Below are 18,806 nucleotides of genomic sequence, written 5' to 3'. Positions count from 1 at the left end.
CCCATTTTAAACAGAGAAAAAGATTAAAAACCATAAGGAAGAAGGCTGAAAAAGACATGTACACTACTTCACTAAATGTGAAAAACATGGCCATGACATGTGCACCTGCTGCTTCTAGTGCCCACAATGGGATCTCTGTCCCAGTGACATAGGTCAGCTGCTTGATCCTTCAAGCTCTTGCTAAGGCCAACAGACACAGGTATTTTATTACAATATTTCTCTATTTCTTTCCAATAGCTATATTTCAAAAGAGGACTTGCTTCTCTCCTGGAGTGTGACTAAGGCTTTGTTTAAATGAAGAGGTCATAGATGCTTAACACTTCTTAACCTTATTTCACTTAGTCGGTCACTTCTTTCAGTTATCTAAGCCTTTTTGTTGAACACTGGACAAAAATAGTCCTGATGAGGTCTTCTGGAGAGTAATGTGCTGTTTGCCTGAGAGAACTAGCTTTAAAAATTACGTCCTCCTTTAGCTCTAAAAATTTATCACTTATGTCTCTGAAATAAAGCACAGCATGAAAGAAAACACAAACATTATCCATGTAACCTTGATTTTCTGGGAGAGTCCAAGTTTCATGAATTAAAATATAGTATTAAGTGTCAAATTATAGAGGTTTGGTTGAATAAGTTGTAATATATCATACAATAGGCAACTATAAAGCCATTTAAAAGATGTGTGGAAGAATATGAAATGGAAAATGTATTAAGTGTTTAGGTTAGAAACCAAATTATAAAAATTATAGTCCTGATTTTATAGAGACAGCAAGAGGATTGAAAACTACACCAAAATAATAATTGCAGTTTTATTTATGTGATGAAATTGTGTGATTTTTACTTTTTCCTTGAACTTTTCCATACTTTTCTATAGAAAGTATTGTATTATATAGGTTAAAAATAATTGTAAAAAGAAAAGTCACTATTACCACTCAGCAAAAGATACCTGAAAAAGTAAAAGTTGCAGTGTTTCCTATGATCTTTATATCTGCATCTTTTCCATGATTTTTTTTTTTTAATTTTTATTTACATCCGAGTTAGTTAGCATATAGTGCAACAAAGATTTCAGGAGCAGATTCCAGTGACTCATCCCCTCTGTATAACACTCAGTGCCCATCCCAACAAGTGTTCTTCCTTAATGCCCCTTGCCCATTTAGCCCATCCTCCCACAACCCTCCAGCAACCCTCAGTTTGTTCTCTGTATTTAAGAGTCTCTTATGTTTTGTCCCCTTCCCTGTTTTTATATTATTTTCGTTTCTCTTCCCTTAGGTTCATCTGTTTTGGTTTTAAATTCCACAAGTCATATGATATTTGTCTTTCTCTGACTTATTTCACTTAGCATAACACCCTCTAGTTCCATCCACATTGTTGCAAATGGCAAAATTTCATTCCTTTTGATTGCCAGGTAATACTCCATTGTGTGTGTGTGCGCGTGTGTGTGTGCACACACACACTTCTTTATCCATTTATCTGTCAATGGACATTTGGGCTCTTTTCATACTTTGGCTATTGTCAATAGCACTGTTATAAACATTGGGATGCCTGAGCACACCAGATTCCCTTAGATATATATTAGTAGTGCGATTGCTGAGTCATAAGACAGTTCTTTTTTTTTTTTAATTTTTTGAGGAACTGCCACAGTTTTCCAGAGTAGTTGCACTCATTTCCCTTCCCACCAGCAATGCAAAAAAGATCTTCTTTCTCCACATCCTTGCCAACATCTGTTGTTGCCTGAGTTGTTAACGTTAGCCATTCTGACTGGTGTGAGGTGGTATCTCATTGTGGTTTTGAGTTGCATTTCCCTGATGATGAGTGATGTTGAGCATTTTTTCATGTGTCTGTTAGCCATCTGTATGTCTTCTTTGGAGAAGTATCTATTCATGTCTTTTGCCCATTTCTTAGCTGGACTGTTTTTTGGGTGTTGAGTTTGATAAGTTGTTTATAGATTTTGGATACTAACCCTTTATCTGATATGTCGTTTGCAAATATCTTCTCCCATTCCGTTGGTTGCCTTTTAGTTTTGTTGATTGTTTCCTACCCCATGCAGAAGGCTTTTATCTTGATGAGGTCCCAATAGTTCATTTTTGCTTTTGTCTCCCTTGCCTCTGGAGACGTGTTGAGTAAGAAGTTGCTGCGGCCAAGGTCCAAAAGGTTTTTGCCTGCTTTCTCCTCAAGGATTTTGATGGTTGCCTATCTTACATTCAGGTCTTTCATCCATTTTGGGTTTATTTTTGGGCATGGTGTAAGGAAGCGGTCCAGATTCATTTTTCTGCATGTCACTGTCCAGTTTTCCAGTACCATTTGCTAAAGAGACTATCTTTATTCCATTGGATATTCTCTTCTACCTTGTTCAAAATTAGTTAGCCATACCTTTGTGGGTCCATTTCTGGGTTCTCTATTCTGTTCCATTGATCTGAGTGTCTGTTCTTGCCTAGTACCATACTGTCTTGATGATTCAGCTTTGTAATACAGCTTGAAGTCTGGGATTGCGATGCCTCCAGATTTGGTTTTCTTTTTCAGGATTGCTTTGGCTATTCGGGGTCTTTTCTGGTTCCATACAAATTTTAGAATTGTTTGTTCTAACTAACTAATTCTGTGAAGAATGGTGGTGTTATTTTGATAGGGATTGCATTGAATATGTAGATTGCTTTGGGTAGTATCGACATTTTAACAATACTTGTTCTTCCAATCCATGAGCACAGAATATTTTATTTTTTTTATTTTCTTTATATTTTTTCTTCAATTTCTTCCATAAGCTTTCTAGTTTTCAGTGTGCAGATTTTTCACCTCTTTGGCTAGATTTATTCCTAGGTGTTTTATGGTTTTTGGTGCAGTCATAAATGGGATCGACTCCCTGATTTCTCTTTCTGTTGCTTCATAATTGGTGTACAGTAATGCAACCGATTTGCATTGATTTTATATTCTGTGATTTTGCTGAATTCATGGACCAGTTCTAGAAGTTTTTTGGTGGAATCTTTTGGGTTTTCCATATAGAGTATCATGTCTTCTGCAAAGAGTGGAAGTTTGACTTCCTCCTTGCCAATTTGGAAGCCTTTTATTCCTTTGTGTTGTCTGATTGCTGAGGCTAGGATTTCCAATACCATATTGAATAACAGTGGCAAGAGTGGACATCCCTGTCATGTTCCTGACCTTAGGAGGAAAGCTCTCACAGTTTTTCCCCATTGAGGATGATATTAGCAGTGGGTCTTTCATATATGCCTTTTATGATCTCGAGGTATGATCCTTCTATCTCTACTTTTTTGGGGGGTTTTATTAAGAATGAATGCTGTATTTTGGCAAATGCTTTCTCTGCATTTATTGAGAGGATCATGTGGTTCTTGTCCTTCCTTTTATTGATGTGATGTATCACACTGATTGTTTTATGTATATTGAACCAGCCTTCCACCCAAGTATAAATCTCAGTTGGTCATGGTGAATAATTCTTCAATGTATTGTTGGATCTGGTTGGCTAATATCTTATTGAGGATGTTTGCATCCATGTGCATTAGGGAAATTGGTCTGTAGTTCTCCTTTCAGTGGGGTCTTTGTCTGAAATCAAGGTAATGCTGGCTTTACAGAATGAGTTTGGAAGTTTTCCTTCCATTCATATCTTTGGAACAGCTTCAAAAGAATAGATGTTAACTTTTCTTTAAATGTTTGGTAGAATTCTCCCAGAAAGCCATCTAGCCCTGGACTCTTGTTTGTTGGGAGATTTTTGATTACTAATTCGATTTCTTTACTGGTTAAGGGTCTGTTCAAATTTTCCATTTCTTCCTGTTTCAGTTCTGGTAGTTTATATGTTTTTAGGAATTTGTCCATTTCTTCCGGATTGCCCAATTTATTGACATATAACTGCTCATAATATTCTCTTATTGGTTGCATTTCTGCAGTGTTGGTTGTGATCTCATTCTTGACTTTACTTATTTGGGTCCTTTTTTGTTTTGTTTTGTTTTAATCAAACTGGTTGGGGTTTATCAATTTTGTTATTTCAAAGAAACAGCTCCTGGTTTCATTGACCTGTTCTTTTTTTTTATTTCAGTAGCATTTATTTCTGCTTTAATCTTTATTATTTCCCTTCTTCTGCTGGTTTTAGACTTTATTTGCTGTTCTTTTTAGCTCTTTAAGGTGTAATGTTAGGCTGTGTATCTGAGACCTTTCTTCCTTCTTTAGGAAAGCCTGGAATGCTTTATACTGCCCTCTTATGACTGTCTTTGCTGCGTCCCAGAGGTTTGGGGCTGTGGTGTTATCATTTTCATTGGCTTCTATGTACTTTTTAATTTCCTCTTTAACTTATTGGCTAGCCCATTCATTCTTTAGTAGGATGTTTTAGTCTCCCAAGTATTTGTCATCTTTACAAATTTTTTCTTGTGGTTGATTTGGAGTTTCATAGCAGTGTGGTCTGAAAAGTATGCATGGTATTATCTCAATCTTTTTATACTTGTTGAGGGCTGATTTGTGCACCAGTATGTGATCTATTCTGGAGAACGTCCCATGTGAACTCAAGAAGAATGTGTTTTCTGCTGCTTTAGGGTGAAATGTTCTGAATATATGTTAAGTTCATCCGGTCCAGTGTGTCACTCAAAGCCATGGTTTCCTTGTAGATTTTCCGTTTAGATGATCTGCCCATTGCTATAAGTGGGGTGAAGTCCCCTACTATTATGGTATTATCAATGAGTTTCTGTATGTGATTAATTGATTTATATATTTAGGTGCCTTCACGTTGGGGGCATAGATGTTTACAATTGTTGGGTCTTCTTGGTGGATAGACCCCTTAATTATAATGCCCTTCATCTCTTGCTACAGTCTTTATTTTAAAATTTATATTGTTGGGGCACCTGGGTAGCTCAGTCAGTTAAGCATCCGACTTCAGCTCAGGTCATGATCTCACGGACCATGAGTTCGAGCCCCACGTCGGGCTCTGTGCTGACAGCTCAGAGCCTGGAGCCTGCTTCGGATCTGTGCCTCCCTCTCTCTGACCCTCCCCTGTTCATACTCTCTGCCTCAAAAATAAATAAACATTAAAAATTTTTAAAAATTTATATTGTCTGATATAAGTATGGCTACTCCTGCTTTCTTTTGGCGACCATTAGCATGACAGATGGTTATCCATCCACTTATTTTCAATCTGAAGGTGTTTTTAGGTCTAAAATGGGTCTCTTGTAAACAGCATAGATGGATCTTGTTTTCTTATCAATTCTGATATCCTATGTCTTTTGATTGGAACATTTAGTCCTTTGACATTTAGAGTACTGAAAGATTTGAATTTAGTGCCATTGTGTTGCCTGTAGAGTTGGGAGTTTCTGGTGGTGTTCTCTGGTTCTTTCTAGTCCTTGTTGCTCTTGTTCTCTGTTTCATCTTTTCTCCGCTCAGAGAGTCCCCCTTAAGATTTCTTTCAGGGCTGGTTTAGTGGTCATGAACTCCTTTAGTTTTTGTTTGAGAAATTTTTTCTCCTCCTATTTTGAATGACAGCCTTGCTGAATAAAGAATTCTTGGCTGCATTCTTTTTATTCTGCACACTGAATATATCCTGCCACTCCTTTCTGGCCTGCCAGGTTTCTGTGGATCGGTCTGTTGCAAACCTGATCTGTCTTCCCTTGTAGGTTAAGGACTCTTTTTCCCTTGCTGCTTTCATAATTCTTCCCTTGTCTGTGTATTTTGTGAATTTGACTACCATATGCCTTGGTGATGGTTGGTTTTTGTTGAATCTAATGGGAGTTCTCTGTGCTTCCTGGGTTTTGAGGTCTGTGTCTTTCCCAGGTTAGGAAAGTTTTCCGCTATGATTTGCTCACATAACCCTTCTATCCCTTTTTCTCTCTTCATCTTCTAGGACCCCCATGATTTGGATGCTATTCCTTTTTAATGAGTCACTGAGTTCTCTAATTCTTATGTTGTGCTCTTTTGCCTTAGTTTCCTCTTTTTCTGCTTCGTTAGTCTCCATAAGTTTGTCCTCTATATCGCTGATTCGCTGCTCTGCTTTGTCCATCATTGCCGCCATGGCATCCATTCAAGACTGCATCTCAGTTATAGCATTTTAATTTTGTCCTGACTAGATTCTACCTCTTTTATCTCCGCAGAAAGAGATTCTATACTTTTTTCAGCCCCAGTTATCATTCCCATTATTGTGATTCTAAATTCTGGTTCAGACATCTTGCTTGTATCTGTGTTAAGTCCCTGGCTGTCATTTCTTCCTGTTCTTTTGGGGTGAATTCCTTTATCATTTTGGAGGGAGAAAAATAAAATAGAAATTAGAAACACAAAAAAATCAAATAAAAGATGCTATATCCTAGGTGTATTTTGATGTGATTGTTGAAAGCTGCTTGATAGAACATAGGAAAAAGAGAAAAAAGGAAAACATTTGAAAATTTCAAAATACATGAATACAATAGAATGAATTGATATAGAATCTTAAAAATATACAAAATATGGAAAAAATTAAAGAAATCTTTATAAAAACAAAATAAAAATGTTTTTTCTCTTTCTGTATTCAAGAAGGAAAAAAATTTTGAATAGATAGACCAGTGAACAGAATGGAATACGATTGAAATTACATCCAGTTTCCCCTAGAAGTCAAACTACGAATCATTTTATACATCATAAACTAAGTAGGTGGAGAGACTTGGAGTGTTCCTCCAGAGTATGGCTGGCACAGTTGGATGGGGCTTGGTGTAATGGCTCAATTCTCCACTAGATGGTGCTGCATAGCTTACTGGGATGGATTGTTGTAGCACATGTATGCGCTTGCATGGCAGAGGTGAAAATGAAGTCACCCAGCTACCCAGTCTCTAGCATCAGAACTCTGTGCTCTCGCCAATCAAACACCCTTCCCCTTTGTCTCTGTCCTCCATCTACTCCCCATTTCTACCCTGTCCATGACCAAGTCATCAGCCTACCAGGTACCTCTGGTAGACAGGTACCTCTGTCCAGAGTTTTATCTCAGATGAGGCTGTGTTTACAAATCCCTCACTTCAGAGGGCCCTGCAGCTTTGATGTGCTCAGACCCTCTGGAGGAGGGTCTCACCGAGCAATGGTGGGGTGCCAGCCCACCCCTGGGAACACTCTCATGACCACACCACTGCAGATGTCCAGAGACTGCAGCTAGGTGCCAGCCCATCCCATGAAAAGTTCACGCAATCATGTAGCAGCAGCATTTCAGGAATTATGGTAAATCACAACACACATCTGGCATCAAGTTTCATTGCCTGTTAATATTCTTATTTCAAAACCAGCAAACGTGGCTGTTCTCCAGGGCCCACTGGGACCTTTGCCTGTGGGGAGGCCACACAGCCTGTATCAAATGTCCTCTCAGCAGGGGAACTGCCTCTCCCTATGTGGCCTGAGGACCCCTCAGACTTCACTATCTACTCCTGGAGATTCACCCTTCCCACCAGAGCTCTGCCAGGTATCGAACTACAGAGTTGCAGACTCTGTGCTCCCCTGTTCATTGATCTTAATGGTATCCAAACCTCCTTTCTCCCTTTCTTGTTCAGTCCCTTATGGGTGTTTCCACTCTTTCTCTTTCTCTCCAGCTGCTTTCCGGTGTGTGTGTGTGTGGGGGGGGGGGGGGGGGGAGTGCTTTTTCTGTACTCTCCCCCATCTCTGTCCTCTCTCTGCAAGCAAAAAACAGATCCCTACCCTCCGTGGCTTCTCTCCCCCTCAGTTCACCTCTTTGTGCACTGCATAGCTGCCAAGTTCTTTGGTTCACATTATGCCAATTGTTGAGTTAATCCTCAGATCAATTTTCTAGGTGTGCAAGATGGTTTGGTGTTGACCTAGCTAAACTTCAGGGAAGAAAGAGACACAAAAAGCTTCCATGTTGCTCCACCATCTTGCCCCCTCCCTTGATCTTTGAATTTCTTCTTGTCCCTTCTAATTAAATTCTGTATTACTTTCTAATGCAATGTAACAATATACACCAAAACTAAGCAATTTGTAATAATGCACAATTATCTCACAGTTTCTAGAATTCATGAGTCTGGGCACAGCTTATCTGGATCCTGTGATTCATTGTCCCTCAGTCAAGAAGTTGGCCAGGATTTACAGTCTCATCTGAAGATTCAACTGGGGAAGGATCAACTTCCCAAATTCATTCAGTGTTTGTGGGCAGTTGTTCCTCACAGGGTGTTGGGACTAAAAATAAAAATCTCAATATCTTGCTGGCTGCTGGCCACAAATTTCTGTCATTTCCTTGCCACATGTGCCTCTCCAACGGAGCAGCTATTTTATCAAAGTATGCAGGCCAAGACAACAAAGAGGATCTTGTAGCAAGATGGAAGTCACAACATTTTGTAACTGAATCATAGAAGTAACACCCCACACCTTTGCCATAGCCATTGCTTAGAACGAAGTCATTAAGTCCACCCCACACTCAAGGGGAGAAAATTATACAAGGACACAAATACCAATGGGGGGGAACCATCTTAGAAGTCTGCTTACCCCATTATTCTTTCTAGTAGGCCTTTTTACAATTTCTCAAATATACCTTAGAATTAGTTCTCTCATATATCTTCCTTCAGTCTATAAATTTATAAAAATAAATACAAAAATCAGGTTTTCTGTTTTATACCTGAAGATTTTTAAGGAAAGTAATTTAAAAATCATTCTTCTAATAAATTGATAGATTTTTTTTATATTTGTATGTCTTTAAGTGATTTTGTATTCCTTTAACGGAAAAAAGAAAAATTGTATCACCATGTTATTTACAATACTGGCAAGCTATTTTAAAAACCTCAATTTTCAGTGTATATAAATTATGATATCAGAGGGAATAATATTTAATGAGCAAAATCATGTTGTGGAAAAACATCTGTGACATTAGAAACACCTATACTGTTAAATGAAAAAGTCAAGATCTAAAGCACCATATTGAGCATGATCACAATTTGTTAAAATACATAAGTAAACAAACAGGAACACTCCTGGCATTATGCACAATAAAATATTAACAATGTTTATCTTTGGATATTAAAATTTCAAGTGATTTTCCCCTTCACAGTATCTTCACAATTTGAATATTTTATTATTGTTACATTTAAGTATTAAACATTATTTAAGTTTTATTTCCTCTCAACAAAGTAAAACCTAAAATTAATATATTTCTTAATAGCAATTAATATATGTGACCAATATTATCCAAAAATTCCTAATAGAACCTTCAAATAATCCTTGTAATACCAAACAGTTTTGAAATTCAAGTAATATAGATTTTTAAAGTTAGAATATTGAGAAATTTACAACTATCTTATGTAGTAAAGAGGATATTATCAGTTAATTCTAAGAACAAAAAGGACAATACTCTAGAATTCTTACAGATGAAATCTCTTTAGAGCATAAGGTAAGTGGAAGATAAATTAATAAAGCTTTAAAACAATTTTTTTCATGTACTATTTGTGTGTCTACTTTGGGCAAGCCTCTGTAGCTTAAAATTCAGTTCATTAGCTCAGAAACAAAATCCAAGTTACATATAGAATTTTCCTGTTTGCTATATTAAGTCATTTTTAAATGTCTAGCAGTATTTTCTAATTTATTGAATTGGGGTTCATACCTTAAACTTTCAATAGAAGTTATCTGCTTTTGAATTTTCAATAAACGAGGCTTCTTCCATTTTTGTCACATTATGGGAAACAGACCAAAAAATTAAAACAGAAAGCCCATTCATCACCTAGAGAAAATTGTTATATCCCAAATTCAGTTCCTCCACAGTATCGTCCACAGATAATTTGCTTAAAAAATTCATTTTAATTTTTTAAGGGAAGGGAAGGGACTAGTTAGAAAATGAAGAAAAAATTAAAAGGAGAAACTTCCCAAATCTGTCTAAAGACAAAGTTAGCCATGTGAAATTGTCTAAATCTTTTTTTTTAATATTGTAAGTTTTATCATATCCTTCATGACTATATTTTGATACAGCCACTGTCTCCATTTTGAATAGTGTTCCTTTTCTGAGTATGGAAATAATGCATAATCATTGTTGAGATTTGGAAAACAAAGGTACAAGAAAGAACAAAGTCACCCACAATTGTACTACTTAGATTTTACTATTGTTAGTATTTATATTACTGCCTTTTATATATATATTTTTAACTCCATAGCAACTTTTTTCTAGATATGTCTCTTAAGGCAAGGGAAAAAAAAAGCAAAAATAAACTGTTGGGAATACATCAAAATAAAAAATTCTGCACAGCGAAGTAAACAATCAACAAAACTAAAAGGCCACCTAGGAAATAGAAGATATTTGCAAATGATGTATCTGAAAAGAGTTGGTGTCCAAAATGTACAAAAAACTTCCAAAACTCACACCCCAAAATGAATAATCCAATTTAAAAACGGGCAGAAGACATGAATAAACATTTTTCCAAAGATGAATCCATCACTGATCATTAGGGAAATACATACCAAAACTACAATATCACTTCACACCTGTCAGAATGGCTAAAATTAATGACAATAAACAACAGGTGCTGGCGAGGATGAAGAAAAAGGAACCCAACTGCACTATTGGTGGGAATCCAAACTGTGCAGCCACTATGAAAAACAGTGTAGAGGTTCTTCAAAAATAGAACTACCCTATGATCCAGGAATTGCACTACTGGGTATTTACCCAAAGAATACAAAAATCACTAATTCAAAAGGATACATGCATCCTTGTGTTTATAGCAGCATTATTTACAATAGCCAAGATATGGGAGCAACCCAAGTTTCCATCAATTGATGAATGGATAAAGAAGATGTGGTATATTTATAAAATGGAATACTATCCAGCCATAAAAAAGAATGAAATCCTGCCATTTGCAACATGGATGGTGCTACCGAGCATTATGTTACCCAAAATAAGTCAGTCAGAGAAAAATAAATACTATACAATCTCACTGATGTGTGGAATTTAACAAAATAAATGAACAAAGGGGGAATAAAAGAGAGAGGCAAACCAAGAAGCACTCTTAACTATAGAAAACAAATTGATGATTACCAGAATGGGGTAAGGGGCATGAGGGGCTGGGCTAAATAGGTGATGGAGATTAAGGAATTCATTCTTCATGATGAGCACTGGGTGATGTATGGAATTGTTGAATCACTATATTGTATACCTGAAAGTAATATAACACTGTATTTTAACCAACTGGCATTAAAATAAATACTTAAAAGAGAAAAATACATTATTAACAAAATGGATCCTGCTGAATATAAAGTTACAAGCCCTCCTTTCTAAATGAACATTATACATTTTCTCATGTCATTCATGCATTTTGAATACAGTATTTCAATGATATCCCATCAAGATGATGTTTTTATCCAAATCTCTGTTCAAGTATTCAAATCTTAAGTTGTACAGCAGCACTATGTAACACTCGTAAAGTAATGGATAGAATTTCAGCATGTCTCAATGCTCTATAATAGTTACTATAAAATAGAAATCATCTTTTTCCAAAAATAAAAAACTCACATTTTCTGTCTGCACAGAGTCATTCAGTAGATGAAGGGAATTAATTCCTCCATGGTGATTGAACTATTCAGGTTTTCTACTCACATTGAATCAATTTGGGTAATTTTTTTCCAGAAAATTACGTATTTTACATATGGCATAAATTCCTTCTCAAGTAGGGCAGATTGTTGCTGAATATTACAGTTGTCAACATCCTTCAAGATTATTGAAATGGGGAGGTAGGAGAAAGCAGATCAGGCACTTCTACCTAGCTCCTATCATATTCAGGAACCTCTCTACCAGCGTGTGAAAACTCTGGATGTGTACCAACAACAATAAACTTACTAAATACTTACTATGTTCCAAATAATATGTTAAGTGTTTTAGGTATATTATCTATGTAATCCTTGCAAGGACCTCACGACAAGTAAATATTATTATTCCCCATTTAAGACATGAAGAAACGGAATGCCGGAGAAGTAATTTATCTAACCTGTAAGTGGAGCTAGTCTAGCACCCAAGTCTATATGACTTCCATTTCCTTATGTAATATTTCATTATGCAGTATCATCTCCAATTATGAGCCATTTTTCTCTACCATTTTTTAATGTATGACTTAATTTGATATGTTTACATGCATTAACTACTTCTCTCTGTTGCAGATGATGAAATAATCTGAACTGGAAAAGAAGGAAAAAGAATCTGATGTAATTAGATACAAAAGACTTTACCACTATGCTGCAAGAAGGACAGGCTTAGAAAATCCCAGACTTTTGCAAAAACTGAAGATGTTATACATTCTATAACATTTTCTAGCCAAAATGAAATTCTAAGTGCAGGGCTTGTTTGTAGCACATTAAAAGATATAACAATGATATTTTCACTCACCTTTATATCTTAGAGCCAAGAGACTTCCAGCAGCATTAATTTCTCAGTGTACAGAACATTTAAAACATTAATTATCTACAATTTTTTAAAACAAAAATGAAAACACTTATGATGAAAATGTCTAAACTAGGGTAGTGCCTTAACAACCAACCAATCAGGGATGGAATTAAGAGTCAGTGACTAAAATAATTAAAGGAGAATAAGTGTTCACTTAGATCAGTTCTTAGCACAAATAAAGGAAAAAATCACTACCATTTAGCATTACTTATAAAATCCAATTTGGAAAGTAATATGTAATCCATTGAAAAGATGCTTCAGCATAGATAAGAGGCAAAAAAGGTCATTTGTTCATTTAGATCAATTAACAGTCTATCAGTTCCTTAATATGATTTGTCTTATATCCTTTGCACTGAGACACTCTATAATAATGAAGTAAACCTAATAAAATTCTTTCAAGCAAACCACCATTTGTGTAGGAACAAAGGATTTTTTTTTAAAGGAAAAGAAAGTTGGAACATTCACCCAGTAGAGAAAGCAAAATACAAATGAAAGAAAATTACAGCGGATGATTGCCCACTGAGCCCAAAACTAATCAGCAGCCTTGCAGAAATTCAGAGAAAAGAATGCACCAACAAGTTCTCATACCACACAACTCAACAATTAATCTATAAAGCTTTTACTTTTTTATTTTCAAGAATAAAATCTTCTAATGTAGATTGTTTTGTCTCAAGGCAATGGGATCTGCAGGGTGGTACTGTTTTATCCTATGCCCATTTCACCAACTTTCACACAAGCTTCAACAAAATATGTTAGCCAGTGATTTGATTTGATTTTACTTTATTTTATCTTATTTGAGAGACAGAGAGAGCACGAGTGAGCACATGAGCTGGGGGGGGGGGGAGGCGGGGGGCTTGGTGCAGAAGGAGAGAGAGAATCTTAAGCAGGCTCCACACTCAGCATGGAACCTGATCCCATGACCCTGGAATGATGACCTGAGCCAAAATCAAGAGTCAGACACTCAACTGATTGAGCCACCCAGGTGCTCCACCGATTTTATTTTTAAAAGACAGCATGAATTTTAAAAAATAGTTTACCAATCTATATAAATATGTTCTGGCTGTCTGCTTACATGCCAAAAAAGGCTGGCTGGTTTTTCCCAATTAGGGAAGTAAGCTGGGCTGCTTAAAAATAAGTCTGACTTAAATATAGACTATTGGTAGTAGCAAATATTTTGGATTGGCTTGCTCAACATCTATTCCAATCTTGCTGCGTTATCCTTCTGATACTAGAGTGGACAAAGAAACTTTTTACCTCAGGGTCTTTTGCAGCTACAGATTCTGGATAGGATTTAAGTTCTGCCATTCATGTGCACTCAAGATTTCAATTCAGAAGGCAGATACAGCAGAAGTGATATGGCTCCAGAGCTGCTAAAGATTTAGTAGAAACGGGGTGCCTGGGTGGCTCAGTCAGTTAAGTGTCCGACTTTGGCTCAGGTTCTCACAGTTCCTGAGTTCAAGCCCCACATCAGGCTCTGTACTGACAGCTCAGAGCCTGGAGCCTGCTTCAGATTCTGTGTCTCCCTCTCTCTGTCCCCTCCCCCTCCCCATACTCACTCTCTCTCTCTCTCAAAAATAAACATTAAAAAGAATTTTTTTAAAAAAGATTTAGCAGAACAGCTTCCTGACCATGGCAGCAGCTCCATTAGCAACCCAGTTGGGCAGCAAGACTTTGGGAATCCATCCTTGTGTCTACCTCCCTCAGCTTAGAGGCTTCTCTGGAGTGCTAACAATTCTGGGGCCTATTTGGTAACCTAGATTGCATTATTTTCCGCTTATAACAGTACAGCAGATTGTGTTCTCTGTAACTGAATCCTGACGAATAGGATGATTTTATATAAAATTCAGGGGAGGGGGCCAAGATGGCAGAACAGCATGGAAGTTTGTTTTGCATCTCTTGTCCTTGAAATGCATCCAGGTTTTATATAAAATTCAACTTACAGAGACCCAGAGACAATGAGAGGTCCCAGGTCATCGATCAGGAGAGGCGCACACTCTCCAGGACAATGGAGACTGAAGCCCAAAGTGCAGACTGTTTGTGCCCTTGAAGAAATGAACCAAAATCCTCCAGATCTGCAGAAAATGAGGTACATAGACAGACTCCTGCAAGTGTCAATCAGAGACATGGTCTTTCACAGGCTAGTGAAATCCAAGTCTAACATTTGGTTTGGATATTTGGTTCCAACCATGTGGAACATGCCATACTTAATAAAACACACTGTGGACAGAGGAAACAAACATAAGTGCAAAAATGAGCCACAAATCAGCTAGATTAAGGAATCCAACAATAGACTAATGGCTGACATTCACCATCTAGTTCACCATCTAATTGTCCACGCTTTTCCTGGAATTACTAAATTCCAGAGATTATGAAATCCTTACTATCAACGCAACATGAAGAATTTGGACATTTAACATAAGACCAATGCTTACAACAGGGCTTTTCAGGAGGTCTAATAAAGGGAAATTCTCTAGAAGCCACTGATTCCTTCCAACTTCACCTTTGCTTTTACATATCTGCTATTCCCTATGACCAGTTATAAAGCCTAGATAAAATACTTTTAATTGAGGGTGTTGATTTGTGATTCAGTTGCTTCTTTCATGGGCTAGTATACTCCATACAGCAGCAGGAAATCATGCATATAGACCCTGGACCTGAATTGACAAGTATGCCTATAAGGAAGCAGTTCAATTATAATTATAGGAAATTATTACAATCCCAACTTTTAAAACTCTTATTTCTAACAAATGTCATTTAGCTATAGCTAATGGGTCCTGAATAACATCAGTTGATAATAGATCTGATATACATTTAATAAGGGGGAAATATCCTATAAGTACAAGATATTATAACTCAGAAGTATTGGCAAATTACTTAAATGTAAAAAAACATTAGAGAGAAGAAAAGTTAGTTCAAATGACAGTCGTCGAAACAGTAACATATGAAATCAATGTCTGGCCAGAATTCTATCTCCATGGTTTTTTTCATGATGTGAATTATCACACAATATTAATTACTAAATATAAAGAAGCTCAACTTGCTTTATTTATTCAAGGAAAGAACAAATTCACAATTAACTATTTGCTTAAAACTTATTTAAAAGTTTTGAAGTCATGAATAAGGTTTTAAAGTTTTTAATGTACCTATTTAATTTTACGCTTGGTATGAAGCCATCTATAACTTTCACAGGATATTAACCATAATCACCTCCTACAGTACTTCAGTGCTCAGTCATTTATTCGCCTCTCAGATCTCAAGGAGCCTTGGTTGGTTTTGCAGAATTAGTCATTCACTCTGAACACTCTCCCAGACCAGAAGATATAATCCCCCAGATTCTGAGAAGAAACTGTCCAGGTATCAAAGACACTTGCACTGTCAAAAAGCTATCCTCCTTAGTGAAATCACAAATGACCTCAAAAGTCAGGCTGGACAAGTCAGAACAGATACAAGAAGAATACAAAACAGCTAAGTTGGTATGGAAGGTTAGTTGCATAAGAGACAGATAGACTTGAGGTAGTCCCGAGGGCAGGCAGTGCCACCTACTGGTCAGAAAATGTAAATTTTTTAAATTGCCTAGTGAATTCCCTTTGTCAGGTGGCAAGGTGGTAGAGAGCTGGGCGGTCTCCTTCCAAGCACTAGATCACCTGGAAGAAACTTCCTGGAAACTAATTATTTTAAAACATTATACCAAGGTGATTAACTGTGTTTATCAAAAAATTCAAAAATAAGAGTCACAGACACAATCCATAGAATTTTAGAATGATCAGTCCTGAAAATGCCACTTAATTCTATTTAAGTCAATATACCTTCTTCAGAATTTCCCTGGACCTCCTTTAACTAGGAATTCAATAAACCTGTCCAAATTACAAATGAATATTTGATCTCTGGAAAGACATATGATTGACTTCATTTTTTTCATTACCACAGTTACAGTCTTACTTTGGGTTTAATATTGAGGGAAGCCTCACAAATATTCCCTATTCATCAACTCATATGTTGAAACTGACCACTCTTATGTATAGAAAACTGAGCAGGGAATATATTCAGGAAATTTATAATCATCTCTATAAACTCACCTCTTTGACCCACAAATTAAATTTTTTGTCTAGAAATGGGCTTCTGAGCAACATTAACTTCTCAATTCATGTCTCAGAATTCAAGTATCTTAGTCTTAAAAATGGTTAATGGTGATATTCCATGCTCCATGAAACCTCAAATGCTAATGACATTTTCAAACAGTAAATGGTACACAAAGCATTTGGTGATAAGCTGCTTTTAAAAAATTTGTGAAACAATGATTTTAAAAAAAAAAAACTAAAGAACACAGCACTCACCCCTTAGTTTTCTGAAACATAAACAATAATGACTCCAGAAGCAAAATACCCACAACTCAAATCAAAACAATTAAACCATAAAATCACTTTAACCAGATTTGAAGGATTTCAAAGCCAGTCTTCATTCTCCAAGATATGGTCAGGAACTTTCTTAATCTTTTTTTTTTTTTTTTTCCTTTAGTTACACCAGCAAGAATTTATTATGCCAGTGACTACAATGTTTGTTTTGTTTGTTTTTAATCTAGACTTAACTATTGCCAGTCACAATTTTTTTTACTCTAAAGAATCACTAAAAATCCTTTAGCGTATGGTTTGTAACATAAAATCCATCACTTAGCCATTTAAGTCCGCTTCTTGGCTTGCCCTCAGAGTAGCTGTTCCCTACTCAGACTGATGACAGCAGCCAAGTGAGCCTATAGCCTTGTTCTCTGGGTTTAATCCCCTCTACAGCTTTCCTCAGTTGAGTGAGTGAGAACATTGCTCTGGTAAAGTATTAACAGGATCAAGCTGAGAGAGAGTCAGGACTTAAAACTGGGTTCAAATCCTGTGTGCCACTAACCAAACATGTGCCTTAGAGCAAGGTATTTAATTTCTCTGGACCTGTTTCTTCACCTTTAAAGTGAAGATGATCATTGCCTTCCTCAGGGGTTTGCTGAGGATTAGGTGAATTGATCTACTTCCAACAACTGAGAACACAGTGGGCACTCAATTAACATTTGAAGTTCCTTATTAGTAATTATTTTGTTAGTGTTTAATACATACCAGGCTCCATGCCAAGTGCTGGGGATAGAACAGTAAGAGATAAAAACAATCCCACCGCCAAGAAACTGATATTCAAGTGGGGAATATAGAAGAAAAATGAAACAATTTAAAATACTGATGGTTAGGGTGAAAACAAACAAGGGCTGAAATCAAGAATACAGAGAATAAAGGGAGGAAGAAGGTCAAAAACGTCATCCCCAAAGAAATGCCATTTAAATTAACTACTGAAGGATGACAAGGACACGGTCATGCAAATAGGAGGAACAGTACTCAGGGAAGAGAAAACAAAGTGAAATAGCTCTAAGAAAGGAAGTGCTTGGTGAAAAGTGAAAAGTGAAAAACAGTTCCGTGTAACCAGAGCACACACTTGGAGAAGTGTGGCGATGAAGTGGGCAGGGCTCTGGAGGCCGCTGTAAAGAGCCTGAAGGAGGGTGGTGTGATCCCATTAACATGTAGCAGAAAGGGTCATTTGCCCATGTCCCTGTGGAAAGTCTTGTGCTGGTACAAAAGCAAAGGCTTTCCCCACCACTCCACTAGGCGTATCCAAGGGACCATCTCTCTCTTCTCAGGTTTATATGTGGGTCACATCATTACCAAACGAAAAAAAAAGAGCCTAGAGCAGGGAACCCACAGGAATAAGCCAGAGGTCTGAGCTGATGTGACAGCCCTCCTGCTGGACAACAGTAGGCAAAACTGCATACAAAAAAGTCCTCACCAAACACTGATGAGAGAAACAAACGAGACGGGAAGTGCTGGTTCTATGAAAGCTGCTGGGCTCTGCTCAATGACTCAGGCTTCGACAAGGGTCCTGGGTGCTCAAACATCACCCCTGACTGGGAGTCTTACTGCCTCTGCAATGAGGAGACAGCAGGAATCTTTGGAAGGTTCTCGCCCCTGTTGATCTAACACTCCATCTAGCTATAACAAGTCTGCAGGAAAACAAGGCACAATCTTCCTGTTTGGACCTTTCTCCCCCCACCTTCCCCAACACACTCACACACATACACCCCCATAGCCTTTAGCCTCTGTGTGCCCTTTAGTAGAAGCTGAATCATCCAAAAACCAGTGCCCCTTCCCTCAAAGACAAAAATGAGCATTAGATCAAGCCCTTCCAGAGAAGAAAAACATTAAGACCCTGACATCTTCACTTTCAAGAAAGCTGAACACTTATGTCCTGTAATCAATGTTTTCAGAGCACTCCCATTACTAGGTAAAACCTAAACTGGAGGAAGGCAAGAATGGAAGATGGAAGAGCCATGCAGAGCCTGAAGCAGCAGCCCAGATGGAAATGAGGCATGGATGAAACAGGGGACAGTGAAACTAGAAAGAAGTAGACATTTGGGAGACAGATGAAT

Source organism: Panthera leo, chromosome C1 (assembly GCF_018350215.1).
Source record: "Panthera leo isolate Ple1 chromosome C1, P.leo_Ple1_pat1.1, whole genome shotgun sequence".
In the NCBI taxonomy this organism is placed as follows: Eukaryota; Metazoa; Chordata; class Mammalia; order Carnivora; family Felidae; genus Panthera; species Panthera leo.
This window is presented reverse-complemented; position numbering follows the sequence as displayed.